This window comes from Ptychodera flava, chromosome 4 (genome assembly GCF_041260155.1).
Source record: "Ptychodera flava strain L36383 chromosome 4, AS_Pfla_20210202, whole genome shotgun sequence".
In the NCBI taxonomy this organism is placed as follows: Eukaryota; Metazoa; Hemichordata; class Enteropneusta; family Ptychoderidae; genus Ptychodera; species Ptychodera flava.
The window spans coordinates 4777974-4795613 of NC_091931.1; the positions used below are offsets into that span (position 1 = coordinate 4777974).

Sequence of the window (17640 nt, forward strand, 5' to 3'; positions counted from 1 at the left end):
TACCGAATTTGGCAGCTAAAGGAGTTTAACTAAACATGTTGAGTTTATCTGTCACCCTGGTAGCGTCTATGGTTCTCTTTTGTAGAGATCAGAAATTCTGGGCAAATATTGAATTGATGTTTTTTTTCCTTGCCCCCCCTAAAAGATTGTGGTATTTTTGTCTGGCCCCCCCTAAATTTTCATGGGAAAAATGGGTGGCCCCCCCCTGAAAATCCTCCACCCCCCCCCCTGGAAGTTAATTCTGAATCGTCCCTAATAATGTTAGGGACCGTTCAGTTTTTACGGCTGGGGGGGGCCGGCAAAATCCAGGGGGGGGGTCATCATAATTTTGGAATCCAAGAAGGGGGGTCATCACTTTTTCACTGGTAGGAAAGGGGGGTCACCACATTTCAAAAACATAATACCTACAATAAAGTCCACTTTATGCCATGGCCATGATTGACCCTCTTTACCGGCGGGCCGCCTTCGGCGGCCCAATACAATAAATATACTTTATGTATTACCCATGACCCTCTTAGCGGGCAGACGCCTTTGGCGGCCCACTCCAATTAGGTTTACTTCATGCAATGGCCATGATCGACCCTCTTTACTGGCGGCCGCCTGCGGCGGCCCACTACAATAAATTGAATTGTAATACCCCATGACCATCTTAACGGCCGGACGTCTTCAGCGGCCCTGTTCAGTAAAGTTTACTTCATGCAATGGCCATGATCGACCCTCTTTTTACCAGTGGGCCACCTTTGGTTGCCCACTAGAATAAAGTTGACTTTACGTAATGGCCCATGACCCTCTTAACCAGAGGGCTGCCTTTGGCGAACCACTCCAATAAAGTTTACTTTATACAATGTCCATGGACATAAGTTGTCTATGGAAATGAAGTTAAAAATTGCCTTACAGTCGTCCTAATTAACAGACGTTTGCATGGATGTGGCTAAGAAGTTTGTACACTGGCATCTCTGCTACACGAATAAAGTGCGCCGCGTACCGGAGTTCAAATCCAAACCGTGCGGGTAAATTTGACATATGGGTTTTGGTATTTTTCAGCGGGGGGGGGGGGGGTCATCAAATTTTTTCGTCTGACAAAGGGGGGGTCTCATCATTTTTTCGCGAAAAATGCAGGGGGGGTCATCATTTTTTTGAACACCGGCGACAAGATTTTGCCGGCCCCCCCCCGGCCGTAAAAACTGAACGGTCCCTTAATTAATTTGTCAAGTTGAGGTAAGATTTAAATACCAAATAGTGCTCGGCTGGGTTTCGATGAACTCAAAGCTTCTGTGATTGCACTAAACATACAGAGATGTATTGTTGTGTCCATCCTAAAATCAGGTTTACCCCCCCCCCCCCCCTCCCCAACATAACAAACTACGCCTAGTGTCACGTTTATGTAACAATAACATGTAGCATGCATGCACAATCAACAATGCACCAACGGTGACAACCGGACAAACCCTGGAGGCACTCTTGATATTTTTTATATTTGGGTGTGCCGCACGAGTTGAACATATCTACCCACGTCTATTCCCAAAAATTTTACCCATCGTTTGGGAATTTTTACCTTTTATATCTCGAGCAACTGTACTGCAGTAACCCGGCAAATATATCTGCAGACATACTAGTAGCTACGTTCGATCAACGATGCTGTGAACGAACATTCTCCTTTGAAATTGCGAACAGCTCCTGCGACAATAGCTGCAGTATGTACCTCGAGGTTTTGCCTGGGTATTCCTTTGAGGGGGGGGGGGCAAACAAAATTGCCCGTCCGACCCAAATACCCATGCAGGCAAAACCTCGAGCTACATACTGACTACTGCAGCTACTGTGACAATAGCCACAGGCGCTCCTTAGCTGGGTAGTCTGCTAAGAAGATCGATTTTCCGCTCGATCTATCAATCCCGTAGTCGATATGCCCGCCAATGCCCGCAACTGCAACCTAAGGTTGCAGTGGCGGGCATATCGACTACGGGATCGATAGATCGAGCCGAAAATCGATCTACTTAGCAGACTACCCGGCTAAGAAAGGAGCGCCTGTGTGTGTAAGGCCAAAAAATTGTGCTCTTCCGATAACATGGTTTTCAAAAATGGGGTAGGGTAGGTAGGTAGGGATTTTTTTCCAAAATATTTTATTTTTATGTAGGCCTATACATTTTTCAGGGGTTCAGGGCGTCAACACTGGCCACAACATTTCCAGAAGAACGTATAAAAGAATGAAAGCATGAAAGACATCCTCGTTCAAGCAAAAATCAAACGCGAGGTAACGAACGCGTGATTTTACGGGTTTTTTTCTATTTCCCTGTTTACGTAGCTCCAAAAAGTTTAGGGTCGGCATGTAAAATATAGGGTAGGTCGGCACAGCACAATTTTTTTTGTTCAGTCTAACAGGGTGCAGGGCTGTTCACAAACCATGCAAAAGTGACCGTGGGACCACACATAAGTATCCGCTGACCTCCCTCCGAGCTCAGACATTATCTCCGTTCTGTGACGGAGCAGGTCGTATAATTTGCATAGTTCATTGCGCATGCTAAGTAGACATTGCCAATATAATCTACAAGATTTTTTCGCTTTACCTTGTATGTAAAAGAACCTTGTTTTACGGGGTACCATGATACCAGTCAACTCGCACTTTTTCCAACCCGCCCAGAATCAACTCGCCCGATTCCAACTCGCCCGATACCAACTCGCCCGATATTATTTTGCAATTTTATGAGTACCTGGTACGCCAGCTCTGCATGGCAGGGCTGTGTGTTTACCGGCGTTATGCGGAGGCCGTATAACGCCGGTAAACACACAGCCCTGCCATGCAGAGCTACTGGTACGCTTGCTGCGAATCCGTAGCCTTTGCCACTCGGGTAGCTTGGTCATTGGAGTGGAAGAACATGTCAAGGAGTGGCAGGGCTCGTTTTCGCAGCAACTGGTACGCATAAAACGTTATAGGCCTATTTCTAACATAGAGAACCAAAGGTGCGGCTTGAAATATGTGCCTAGGCCTACACGGAAAACTTTTTATTTGCGAATTTCACGTTTTGCAAATCTCTTGAAAGAATAGGCCTAAATTCGTTCGGCTTCTTTACGTATAGGGATAGTTACTGCGTACTGGCTCACTTCTTTAGGAACAGCAGGACCGTCTTTCACGAGTTACTGGCCTGGCATGACATGAAAATAGCTGGCCTTGGGCCATCGGGTTAGCGTACATGGAATCTACAACACCCTATCTCAAAACAACGGGCGAGTTGGTATCGGGCGAGTTGGTTCTGGGCGGGTTGGAAAAAGTGCGAGTTGACTGTAATTCTGTTTTACTTTACCAACCCTTTAGGAAGCTGAGGAAAAACCCTGTCGCCAAATAGAAAACTTTCCCCTGAAAGGAATTTATTTATTTTCCTACAACCAAATACCTAATCAGTGATATTTGAAAAGTTGTACGTTACGGTCAAAAAGCAGAGAGGAAATTCTTCCGTACTGATTTCCTGTATTATTGTACTTGGGCCTCAGCCCAAGTACATTTGTTTTCATTCCGTGGGAAAAAACTCTGTAAGGTATAACCATTTCTGGCTGAGACCAGGGAGGGCAAAATGTCTTGGCTTCATCTTTCTTGGCATAATAAATGGCGTAATGATGCTAACTTAATGGAAGTGCTGCTCTCAGCCAGTCATGAATAAGTGAGATGTGAATATAAATGCTTCTCTATCTGAGTTTTTGCCACAAAATCTTCAGAATATAATCAAAATGTGCATCGAAATGCAACAATTAATGCACCCTCCGTTTCCTAAGCGATGGCACGACCCTTGCTACACCCACTGGACGAGCCAAAGTGGGAGGGGTAATTTCAGTTTGGTCGAACAGGAGGGCTCGAGACCAGAATTTAACATTTAAACTTGAAACATGTTTAATCACGACAAGATGTGGACTAGTGTTAATCAAACTGAAAGTTTGAAAAGGAAAGGTTTTATATCCCGGACACAATGAAAAACATTACGACTGGAAACTGTACCCCCAGTTGAGAATAGTAATGCCACAGCGATGGAGAACACTTATCCTTGAGCTGAGAAAACCAGACCATCATTTCGAAATAGAGCTGCAGATTCGAGAAGCTCGTTCAAAATAGCTAGGTACACCCCAAAAAGGGGTGGTTTCGAGTTTTGAGGGCAAATTTCGCCTCCTTCATATAGAAATCGTACATTTGTTTTTCCAGGAGAACACACCATTTGACACAAAATTTGCATGTAAAGGGGTCGCCAGTAAGTACGTGGTCAAATCTGGCATAAGAAACAATATGAAATGTTGGGTAAAGCCAGTCCAAAATAAACTGATTTGAACTTTTGTGTTTTGTAATTTATACCACTGCAGTAACATTACCTTTTTTTGACAACATCACACAATGTAATACGTTTTGAAACTGAATACTCCGACGTATTCTGTGTCTCCTTTGCTAAAAAATACGGTATGCCGATTACCATGTAAGGAGATGATGACGTCAAGACAGATTTGTAGTGCGTTTGGTCCTGGATGGTGCACGAAGTTTTGTCGAGGTAGCTTGTGTATTTGTTTCCTAAATGGAGAGATTAGGGTTGATCTAACCGAAGGCCGAAGAATGTTATGATACTCTAAGCGAGCTGAACTCTAACGCGAATGGTTGGATAATTTGGAGGATGTCTAGAACCGGGGTCTAGATTATTGGCGGTCAGTATTGAATTTCAACTGCGTCACAAGTTTGCGAAATGAGTATTCCGTCGAACGGTCAACGAACGATGTTTTAGAAATCTGGAGACATGGCACATCGCATTTTTATTTTAGTATTTTATATTTTACAAAAGATTTAAGAAGCAATTATTTTGTCGAAAATTCTGAAAAAAATATAGGAAGATTTGATCGCGAACACATTTTCACTTGGGGTCAACTAGCCCTGCGTACGATGCTGTGTGTTCCGCTACAGCTAATTTAATCGCGCCCCGCTCACCACAGCCCTGCAAAGACCCGTACGTAGGGTCGGTGACTTCAAATCCATTTTGGGACTTCACGTAAAAAGCCAAATTACTGCCGAAATTCAGCGTTCTTGGGCCCAAGTCGTATCCCAGCCTACCTCAGCTACTCGATCGCTTCCAAAAATGACAGTCTTTTATTCACTTCTCGTAAATAACCGTCGATGTCGGCAACTCTCTCGCTAGCCCTGCGTACGATGCTGTGTGTTAGCTGTAGCACATAGCATCGTACGCAGGGCTAGGGGTCAACCGGATGCGCTATTTTGCGGGTTGCGGGTTGCGGGCATGAAAAAATGTGTGTTTTTTGATATCATTTTCGCCCTTCTCACACTTCAGATTAGTTCAACCGCCGATAAAAGCACAATTTTCGAAATCGTTTTCAACGCCGTTTCAAATAATTTTATTGTGGTGAACACGATTATAGTCCTAGGAAACTTTTCAAAGTCACGCTGGATCAATAGCCCTGCGTACGATGCTGTGTGTTCCGCTACAGCTTAAATAGCCCCGCTCAGGACAGCGGGGCTATTTAAGCTGTAGCGGAACACACAGCATCGTACGCAGGGCTAGGGGTCAACTAGCCCTGCGTACGATGCTGTGTGTTCCGCTACAGCTTAAATAGCCCCGCTCACCACAGCGGGGCTATTTAAGCTGTAGCGGAACACACAGCATCGTACGCAGGGCTAGCTGGATCAAATGCTTGAAGGGGGCATACCGGCATGGAGCGACTATCATACTGCAGGTGGAAGTCATACGTTCATGATATTAGGAGATAAATTATTGAGAGCTGCAGAACACAAACTCATCCAAAAATATTCCTATTAGATCGATTCCTGAAAATAAGGCAACGCACCGGCGTATTTTTCCCACTGAAATTCTCACGTAAAATGTTAGCAGAATGTCGTTCTCTGAGGTCGCGACCTCGCTTGAACCGAAACGGCAAAGTAAACTAAGTCCTTTGTTGTACGTCTTTTTCTTTTTAAAGATTTCATGAAAAATACACGGCATTTACAATACACATCACTTCTACGCTTTTTTAAGTCAAATCTTTCCTTATGCATTGCATTTAACTAGGCATTGTTTAATTTTCTGTATGAGTTGCCCTGGAACCGAATTGTGAATGGATGCATTACAAAGAATTTACTTCCTATGGCCTGATACTAGAAATGTAACAATTTTCATTCCGCGATAAGTGGCGACATTTCCGAGGCGCGATTTTTTTTTGTCAGTCTGGTATTACGTATATTTCTCACTCACATCCATGGCAAGAAAGAAAAGTGATTCAGATCCCTAATTATTTGTAATGGCCAGGCAGCTCGGAATAAATAAATTGGTCCTCGGAATCGCCGCTTTTAGTTTAGCAGATTTTGATTTTTTTCAGAAACATAACGTATTTTCACCCATTTGGTTTGGTCTGTTATAGCATCTTTAGTCCAAAAAATCAAGTTTACAGCATTGATGTTTTCAACAGCCTTCAAATATACAGTATTACGTTAAAATACACCATATAGTAGTGTTTCATTAATTTTAACCATCTTGACCTGATGGTGAAATATGGACTTCACAGGAAAAGGGATACTGTACGATAGACCTGATCATCATTATTTATAATAGACACATTCTAAAGGTTTTATTTCTTATATACTAAATGCCATATTACATATATTAGAAATCTAGCCATAATTCTAAAAACCCGCAGCCCGTAGCCCGCAACCCGCACTTTAGCAGATACCGGGGTCAACATGGGGTCGCAGCCATGTTGCCTCAAAACTTATTTCTGTCTGCACTCAAAACTCAAAAATGTCGGATATGAACCTGAAAAATCGATGCAATTTCGTCAAAATTCGGCGAAATTTCAGCCTATAGACAAAATTTCATCTAGGTAAGGTAAATTTACTGAAATTTGATCGACAAATAATCCTGAGCTTGAACGTGACAGCTCGCCTTCTCCGGGAAGTCAACATCCAGCTGCCCATACACAGTTGCCCATATGGCCAGGTTTATGAGATTGTTTTCAAGCGAGCGAGCCAATAGAGCTAGAGGTCTGATTTTGGTATATAGGAATAACTTAGCAATACAATTATTTTGACAAAATGTCACGTGACCTCAATGACCTTTGACCTCAAATAGATATATTTGTCCACAACTCAGTAACCACAAGTGCTACACCCTTCATATTTGGTATGATGGGACACCTTATGACACCACATATTGTACCTCATTAATTATGCGCATATCTAATTCTGAGCAAGCCAATAGAGCTGGATGTCCGATTTTTGGTATATAGGGATAACTATAGGGTAGAAATCTAAATATGCCCATCTAAATATTAGACATCTACCATCGAGAACAAAAGAAATTTGCTGTAATTTGAATATTTAAGGAGTTTAAGCAATTTTCACTATAAGTAAAGAACCCCTGCCTCAATCTCCACAAAAGTTGCTAGACATATTTTGCCGTTGTCATGCCATTGCTTCGTTTAATAACCAGTTAATCAAATGCCTAATTGACAGGAGGAAATTCAAGACCATATTTGAATAGTAGTATATATTGTCCTCAAAATTACTCTATCACGGCCCAAGTACTCATTGCCTTCAGCAATACTGCCTTGTTATTATTATTATTATTATTTTGTGGTTTCCAAAGCTTACATAAAACGAAAAAGCTAACATTTTGACAGGACAGGAAACGCCAGCTGAAAGCCATATTAAAGGTGTTGCTAAACACTTATTTTCCGCTGCAAAAAGTTTTAATATTTTAAAAGCTCGGCAGACAGACACTTTATGAAGTTCACAAGCTTAATTTTCAATTTTGATAAGAGGGTCAAAACTATCTCTATGGCAATTAAGCAAATATTTACAACGAAAACATCACGAGATTTCTAAAAGTTTACAGAATTTGCGAATAGAGATCACTTTCGCAATTTCCGAAGTTATTTTGTGAACACTTGTCAAGGAAGTGTTCGACGATTAAAGAAAACTCCTCCACGGCTTTCATTTCATTCTCTCCATTGTACAACATACATTGTGACGCAAATAGATACCAACTTTCGATGCTGCTCGTCGAATTATGAGATAAAAAGTTGACACAAGAATACCCTCCATGAATTAAAAAGATTACAGTAGCGTGTAGTTGTGACACGAAAATAGTTTGCAGCAATCTGTACTATCTGACCGCACCAGCTATGCGTGTAACAAAATTATTTAATTATCTCAGAACTGAGTAACCTGCATTATAGCGTTAAACTCCTATTTTGTTAGAAACGACGAAATCATCTCTATTCCAAGCATTCTTCAATATGCTCACGGCTATCTATTGTCTTCAGTTTCACTTTGCTGCAATCTGCAATATCTGACAATCTATGACTCGGCTCCGAGTAACCTTCACTAACGTTAAAACTCCGTCTAGGCTAAAAAAATTACCAATCCGTCTGAGTCTGCAGCATCCTCCAATACACTCAGGACTCTATGAAAGTCCACACATAAGAAAAGTCAATCACTTTGCAGCTATTTGCAATATCCAACATGTTAAGTGTAGGTACAAAAATTATTTAAGTCTCAGCTCGGAGCAAACTGCACTGACGTTAAACTCCGTCAAGGCTGAGAAATTACTGATCTATCTCAGGCCGTAGCATTCTCCAATACGCTTAGGACTCTATCAAAGTCCACAGATATGAAAAGTCAATCACTTTGCTGCCCTCTGCAATATCTGACAAGCTATGTATAGTACAAAATGAAATAATGTCTCAACTCAGAGCAAACTGCACCAAGGTTAAAACTCCGACAATGAACACAAATTTCAAATCTATCGCAGTCTGTTGCATCTACAATAAACTCAAAAATGTATCTACAGTCCATACATACAAAAATTCAATAGTTTGAAGCCATCTGCAATATCTGACACGCTATGTATAGTACAGAAATTATAAAATGTCTCAGCTCGGAGCCGCAAAATGCACCAAGGTAACAATTCCGACATGTAAAGAAATTTCAAATCTATGTCAGTCCGTTGCATCCACAATAAACTCAGAACTCTATCTACAGTCCATGGATACAAAAAGTCAATAGTTTGCAGCAATCTGCAATATGCAATACGCAGTGTGTATGGAGAAACGGTCAAAATGTCTCAGCTCGGAGCAAATTGCAGTAACGTTAAAACCTCGTCCAGTCTACGATATTACAATTCTATCTCAGTCTGTAGCATTTTCAATACACTCAGGACTCTATCAAAGTCCACAGATACGAAAAGTCATTCACTTTGCACCAATCTGCAATATCCGACACACTATGTATAGGTACAAAAATTAGTAAAGTCTCAGCTCGGAGCAAACTTCACTAAACTGTCCAGATTAGGAAATTCCTAAAATATCTCGGTCCGAGCATTCTGTAATAAACTAAGGAATCTAATTAAAGGGAACCGTTAAGAAAAATCTTTCACTTTGCAGCAATCTGCAATATCCGACACACTATGTATAGGTACAAAAATTAGTAAAGTCTCAGCTCGGAGCAAACTGCACTGACGTTAAACTCCGTCAAGGCTGAGAAATTACTGATCTATCTCAGTTCGTAACATTCTCCAGATACACTCAGGACTCTATCAAAGTCCACAGATATGAATAGTCAATCACTTTGCACCAATCTGAAATATATGTGTAGTACAAAAATTATCAAATGTCTCAGCTCGGAGCAAACTGCACTGACACTAAAATTCCGTCAAGGCTGAGAAATTACTATGTATCTCAGTCCGTAGCATTCTCCAATAAACTCAGGACTCTGTCAAAGTCCACGGATACGAAAAGTCATTCACTTTGCAGCCAACTGCAATACCCAACACGCAAAGTGTAGGTACGAAAGTCTCAGCTCGGAGCAAACTGCACTGACGTTAAAACTCCGTCCGGGCAAGGACATGACTAATCTATCTCATTTCGTAGCATTCTCCAATAAACTCAAGACTCTATCAAAGTCCACAGATATGAAAAGTCAATCACTTTGCAGCCATCTGCAATATCCGACACACTATGTATAGTACAAAATTATCAATTGTCTCAGCTCGGAGCAAACTGCACTAAGGTAAAAACTCTGACAATGTTAACAAATTTCAAAATCTATTTCAGTCCTTTGCATACACAATAAACTCAAAACTCTATCTACAGTCCATGGATACGTAAAGTCAATAGTTTGCAGCAATCTGTAATATGCAATACGCAATGTGTACGAGGAAACGGTCAGAATGTCAGGTGCAGCCAACGAACAATGCACTTTTAAATGAGTCCTTACTATGATAAGATACATTGTGCATGACAACTAATGTGAACTGACTAATTTTAAGTTATGAGGGTAATGAATTAGCTGTTCATAATTTGCCCTCCCACTGACTTACCCTCCCGCACTCAAATCTCATTTTTACCCACTCCCCACTTATTTTTGTCTCTCCCCTCCCCACTGTGAATTTTTGAAGCTCCCTTGGCCTGTGACGAAAACAAAACTTGCTGATTTCACGTGCCCTGGAAAAAATTCCGCTCAAAATTTTGTCATTCCCTTTCCTCTGCAGACATGAAGCTACCCTACCCTGTGATGAAAAGACCTGCCGACTTTGTTGATTTTTTCGCCATGTCTTAACGACCCGTTTGTTAATTTTCACATTTAACAGCCAAAACACAATTTAGACACAAAACACATTAAAGCAAATGCAAGACAAGCTGGATGATATGTGAAGCAACTTTCCCTTTATTACACGACTAAGTAGTCTTGGTAACCTGTAAAAGGTACATGTATAAGTACTTACCCTGTTTCCCATCCCCGGAAACACCATGGCTCAACTTTCCCTGTCCCCGTTTTAAATGTAGCTTCCCCTCTCCTCGTTTTCGCCTAGCCTTGTCCCCAGGACAATCAACCGATAGCTACCCTGCCCGACAAAAAACCTAAAATTTGCTCCCCTGCCACCTAAAATATGTACCCTGCCCAAGGAAAATTAAACTTTCCCCTGCCCTCAAAAATTGCTCCCGGAAAAGTTTTTTTCATGAATAGCTCCGTTGGCTGCACCTGAGAATGTCTCAGCACGGAGCAAATTGCAGACTACGAAATTGCCATTCTATCTCAGTCTGCAGCATCCTCCAATACACTCAGGACTCTATCAAAATCCACAGATACGAAAAGTCATTCACTTTGCAGCCATCTGCAATACACATTATGTGTAGGTACAAAATTATCAAAGTCTCAGCTCGGAGCAAACTGCGCTAACATTAAAACTCTGTCCGGGTTAGGAAATTACTAATCTATTCCAGTCCGCAGCATTCTCTAATAAACTCAGGACTCTATTATATGTCCACCGTTACGAAAATATTTCACTTTGCAGCAATCTGCAATATCCGACACACTATGTATAGGTACAAAAATTATTAAAGTCTCAGCTCGGAGCAAAATGCACTTACGTTAAAACTCTGTCCAGGCTAAGAAATGACCAGTCTATCTCAGTCCGTTGCATCTACAATAAATTCAGGACTCTATCGAAAGTCCACAGATACGAAAAGTCAATTGTTTGCAGCAATCTGCAACATGCAATACGCAGTGTGTATGAGGAACGGTCAAAATGTCTCAGCTCGGAGCAAAATTGCAGTAACGTTAAAACTCCGTACAGACTACGAAATTACCATTCTATCTCGGTCTGCAACATCATTTAATTAACTCCGGACTCTATGAAATTCAACGGATACGAAAAGTCATTCACTTTGCAGCAATCTGCAATATCCGACATGCTATGAATAGTACAAAAACAATAAATTCAGGACTATCTAAAGTCCACGGATACGAAAAGTCAACTATTTGCAGTAATCTGCAACATGCTATACGCTATGCATATTACGAAACGGTCAAAATGTCTCATCTCCGAAAAAACTGCACTAATGTTAAAACTCCATCCATGTTAAGAAATTACTAATCTATCTCCGAGTCAGTAAGTAGCACCATCCAATATGCTCGGCACCCTATCTATAGTCAACATTTAAGAAAAATGCTAAGTTTCCAACAAACTGCAAAATCCAATACACTGTATAGGCCTAGGACGAGTTAAAATGTCTCAGCTCCAAGTCGGAGCAAACTGCAGAAAAAACTACGTCCAGGCTTCGAAATTTAAAATCTACCTCAGTCCGTTATATCCTCCAATAAGCTCACATCTCTCTCTACAGGCCAGTGATACGAAAAGTCAACCATTATTGCAGCAATGTGCAAGATCCAATACGCTGTATATATGACGAAACGGTTATAATGTCTCAGCTCGGAGCATACTGCACTAACGTTAAAACTGTTAAAACTCCATCCAGGCCAAAAAAATTGACAAATCACTCAATGTACGTTCGGTTGCATCAACAATAATCTCAGAACTATATCTAAAGTCCATGCTTACGAAAAATTTAATCACTTTGCCACAATATCCGACATGCTATAATACATAAATTATCAAAATGTTTCAGCTCGGAGCAAACTGCACTAGTGTAAAACTCCGTCCATGTACTGTCCAATCAAAAGTGAACATGTCATATTCTGTAGACATCTGGTACGTTTAATATTCAAATTTGGTAACACATTGCGGAAACCAGCTGCAACACAAAATCTGCTGTGCCCTAGGGCATTTATATAATGTGCCCTAGGGCATTTATAGGATGTTCCATTACATTGGAAGGCTATTTCACAAATAAAGTTTTAATTCATATCCTAAACATGTTACATTGACAAAGGGGATGGTTGACGTAAACACATTGAAAACGAAAATACATCAGTTAGGGGCGATAGTTTTTAAGTCGGATAAAACCCTCGTACTCGGGCTCTTCTGGTATATAAAGTCCAACCCTACGATAAAATGTCTCGGCCTGCGGCCTCAACATTTTATCGTTGGGTTTGGACTTTATATACCAGAAGAGCCCTCGTACTCGGGCTTTATCCTATACAAAAAACGCTAAGTTTCTAACAAACTGCAATATCCAATACGCTGTGTAGGCCTATATGACAAGACTTTTAAAATGTCTCAACTCGGAGCAAAATGCAGATGAAAACTACATCCAGGCTTCGAATTTAAAATCTATCTCAGTTCGTTGTATCCTCCTACAAGCTCATAACTCTATCTTAAGGCCATGGATACGAAAAGTCAATCATTGGCAGCAATGTGCGCGTCCTATACGCTGTGTATATGACGAAACGGTTATAATGTCTCAGCTCAGAGCATACTGCACTAACGTTAAAACTCCGTCCACGCCAAAAAATGACCAATCACTCACGTTTGGTTGCATCCACAATAATCTCAGGACTATATCTTGGCCCAAATTTACAGAGCAACTCACAATCTAACCCCTAATTGTGTAGCCAGTATGTTCAATAATTATATCCCTTCCAGATCACTTCGTTCTTCCAATCAGAACCTCCTTAAAGTTCCCAAAGCACGTACACTATTATCAAAACACTTTGTCTGTTTCGGGTGTGGATGAATATAACAATCTCCCCAAATCAATCATAGCTTTAAGAAATCTTGTAACAACTTTCTGTATTCTATTTACTTGTCTGATGCTTCTTCGTAGTTTTGATATTTGTTCTTCTGTGTTTTTCGTGTTTTCAAGTTGGTGCTGTAATATGATTTTCTTTTGTCTATTCGACCTCAATGAAAAGAGGTGTTTCATCTATGGAGTTATCGAGTTTAAATAAGATTAATGATATTAATAATATCTAAAGTCCATGCTTACGAGAAATGTTATTAGGGAGCCGTCATTATTTATGGCCTGGGGGGGGGGTCGGAGGAATCTGAGGGGGGGTCACTCAAAAAATCGAAAGCTACAAGGGGGGGGTTGCTCAAAAGTGGAGAACAAGAAAGGGGGGGCTACTCAATTTTGTTGACATGTATTGAAGCATTTAGTGGAGTTACGAATTAATACAACAATAATAGTAAAGATATGTATATTCATACCCGGTATTTGTGTACACACACACACACACACACACACACACACACACACACATAATATATATATATATATATATATATATATATATATATATATATATATAAATCATAATACAGGTGGTTTCAAGTAGAAACTAAAATCTCATTACACTATGTGTTTCACGTTATTGTGATCTTCAGACGAGAATGATCAGCTATTCGACGTGGCAAGCCTTATGTTAGAGGCTAGTACTGAGTACATTTTTCAGTATTTCCTGATTAAAGATTGATATACTTGCCTGATCATTAATGAGAAACGTCTGCTTTCTATATTCTACATTGTATAGGTTACCGATAGGGAAAAATGTGTAAAGCAAGCTTATTCTGATGCTATAAAGTTTAAAACCAGTTGAATGCCTTGACAACAAACCCATCTTTTATTGCAGGAAAATAATAATAAATAATAAATGTGAATAAATGTATGTCTGTCGCTATTTTTTCGGTTTCAAAAAATATAGTTGAAATCAGTGAACTGAAATATAAGTTTTGGAATACTGTCTCAGATTTATTTTCCTTTGACTTTTTTATACGAAAAAAATACTCCCCAAGTGCCACCAAATAACACCATTTTAACCTCTATTTTTCAAAAGCTCCAATGGCAGGAGGGGGGACACCCCCCTCCTGACCTCCCCCCACGACCGCTTATGCGGTCTCTTGTGGTGCTTTCGCACCACATCTTCCCCCTCTTGAAAAAAAAATCCTACAGAACACTGCATGTCACCAGAGCACTGGATACAGACCTGTACATCAGCCCCTGCCACAGCAATTGGAACCTCCTTCCGACAAAGACCTATACCACAGGGTTTAATCAGGGTCTGTACAGGGCTTGTCGCAGAAGCAATCCATTTTACTGTACAGATATTTCCCAATTTTTTTTGGGGGGAGGGGGGGTCACTCAAATTTTCTGTAGCAGAGAGGGGGGTTACTCAAACACGTCATGGTTGGCAGGGGGGTTACTCGAAATTTTGGAGTTTCGAAAGCAATTCCTCCGACCCCCCCCCAGGCCGTAAATAATGACGGCTCCCTTACTTTGCCGGAATATCCGACACGCTATGTGTCTTAAATTATCAAAATGTCTCAGCTCGGAGCAAACTGCAGTAAGATTAAAATTCCGTCCACGTCTTAGATTAGTCCGTAGTATCGTCCAATGTGCTCGAGTCTCCATCTATAGTCAACATTTAAGAAAAAAAACCCGCTGAGTTTCCAACAAAATGCAATATCCACACGATGTGCATATGACGAAACTTTTAAAATGTCCCAGCTCGAAGCAAACAGCACTACCGTTAAAACTATGTCCACGATGAGAAATTTCAAATCTATCTCAGTCCGTAGCGTCCTCTATCGGGTGTTGCCAATGACTGGCGACGAGATGGCTTCAGACTTTTGGTAGCCTGTTTGGCCGGAAATCGTAGGCCGGGCAGATTGGACAGTGAATAACATTTATTTGTGTTAGTACAAGAGTCGCCACACAGTTTTAATTGGCTTGTCATATTGCCAAGACTGCGTCTTACATAGATCGTCATATTACTAATGTCTACCTTGCATGCGCAATGAACTATGCAAATTTTGACCTCCTCCGCCACAGGACGGAGATAATGTCTGAGCTCGGAGGGAGGTCAGCGGACCCTTCTCCGTGGGACGGTCAACAGGAGTTTGAACCCTGTGGTAATTTTTCGCATCTCCCAATTTCATTGGGGAGATGATATCGGTAAACGAATGATTGATCAATTTACTGTACTCTACCTTTATTGTCACTTTGTAGAACCAAGCACCGTCTCATATGCTGTTTCGTCGGTCCTGACCAGAGTCCTCGCCGTACGCCTGGATATCCGCGAAGAAATCAGATCGCACACGCCTCTTCACTTAACTCACGTGGAACGAACTGGGGTCAAATGGTCAACTTCTTATTATGCAACTTAGCTATAGGCTACCGGTACATTACAAAACTGTCGGGTCAACGGACACACAGTACTGTAGATTTCCCATAATTCATTATGATTTGTATCCTCGGAGATTCCTCAGTGAAGTCTACCATGTCTCCCTTGTGTAGACATATTCACAGACTAGTTGTAAAAATTTTGAAAACGTACTTTTATGCACACCGTTCTTCTCAATTCTCATTTTAAATGATTTGGAAAATTATGCATAATTGAGGGAGGAGATAGCATTTTTGTAAACTTTGCCACTGATTGTGTCTCAGCCATACACGATAATGTGATTAAGTAGGGAGACTAGTTACACCTGTTTTATGAAACAAAAGGATATTGATTTTTTGCAATGGAAGTGACAAAAGAAATTTGCATGCTAAGTTTTCTCAGAGAATGACCCCTTCAGTTCGTCATAACTTGCTGCCCAAAAAGCATGGCATTTGTAGTACCTAAAGAATGTGACTTTTATGGTTGTTTAGTGGTTATTTTGAAACTTTCACTGAAATATCTAAACGTACTTTTACTAGATATTATTTGACCATTATTCTGATGCTGAACATTAGTGCTTACATGCAGAACTGAAAAAGTTTTTAGAAAAGTAACCTTCATGGATACAAATCAAAGAGAATTGTGGGTAATTTATTGTACTGTGTGACAGTTACTTAAACGCCCGTGGCTTATACTGCCAAAGTTCCTACCCAATGGAGCTGCACACAGCATTCAAATCACTACAAATTTCATAACATTAGTTTACGGGGGCAGAGGTCTTGACCTCTGTTCAATTATTGAACTTCACTTTCGCACTTTTATTTTGTGATTACAAGTTCTCTTTAGTTTACATTGGGGGTAAAAAACTGCACGCTCGTACCGATAAATTTTGCTGTAACTGTTTCAAATTCGTTCTTGTCATTACTTGACGATGTAATGTGGTCGGTGATATTCTTCAGCTATGAGCAAAACGCTACATTGTGTACTCTCAGACAGAAATCAAGATTTCGCAGTTTTGAACTTTCGTTTAGGGGAGGGGGTTTTGATCTAAGCGAAGGAATCTCGTTTCTTGAACTTATCGACAATCTAAGACGGTCCCTTACACTGATTGATGTCTTTTGTTGAGAAAGAATTTTCGTTTATGACGGTTCGGGAAAATTCTTGCATATGAGAATAATCAAATATTAAAGAAAAAAGATATGGGGTCACCATGCTTGAATTCATAATTTTCACGTTCTCGTCATAAAATAATACAAAAGTAAAACTTTGAACAGTTAAGACAAAATGAAAAAATGTGTGACTAAATGGAATTATTTTTTTTAACCAAATTTGCCATTATTACAGCAACAGACCGTCGAGAAAAACGTTTCTCGAGGGTCTGTGTTACACCCAACATGTCAGAGATTATAACATTTATTTGATGGAATATTGTAACCTTCCAGTATTGTCAATTTTTAGTAGCATCTAATTCATATATGTCTTGTACTTTTGAAACAAATTTTTGGTAGGTCACTGTGCTCAGTTTTTTACAATATGGCAGTTAGCCAGAATTCACAATTTGCCTACTCTCTCATGATCGTCATTTTGTGTGCTCTTCAGCAGTAGCAATTGACCTGGCCAGAGTTTGATTAACTCAAGTTGGCTTAGAATGATAAATCCGACAAGTTCAATCCCCGTCGTTCACTACTCTCTGACTCCATGAACCTGCTACATGTGTACTCAACTACAGACTTAAAACGTATGGTGGACGTGGCTTCTCCGTCGCTGCA

At 40.6% G+C, this 17640-nt stretch overlaps 1 protein-coding gene across 1 annotated transcript in view; it reads right to left on the minus strand.

Annotated features, from left to right (window-relative positions):
- The window catches only part of LOC139130735 (folate receptor alpha-like), a 30945-nt gene extending 15085 nt beyond the window's left edge, over positions 1-15860 (minus strand). Inside the window, exon 1 of the mRNA XM_070696518.1 lies at positions 15699-15860. The gene's annotated coding sequence lies outside the window, so the exon portion shown is untranslated. The remainder of the gene's footprint in view (positions 1-15698) is intronic.
- Positions 15861-17640: the final 1780 nt, after the last annotated feature.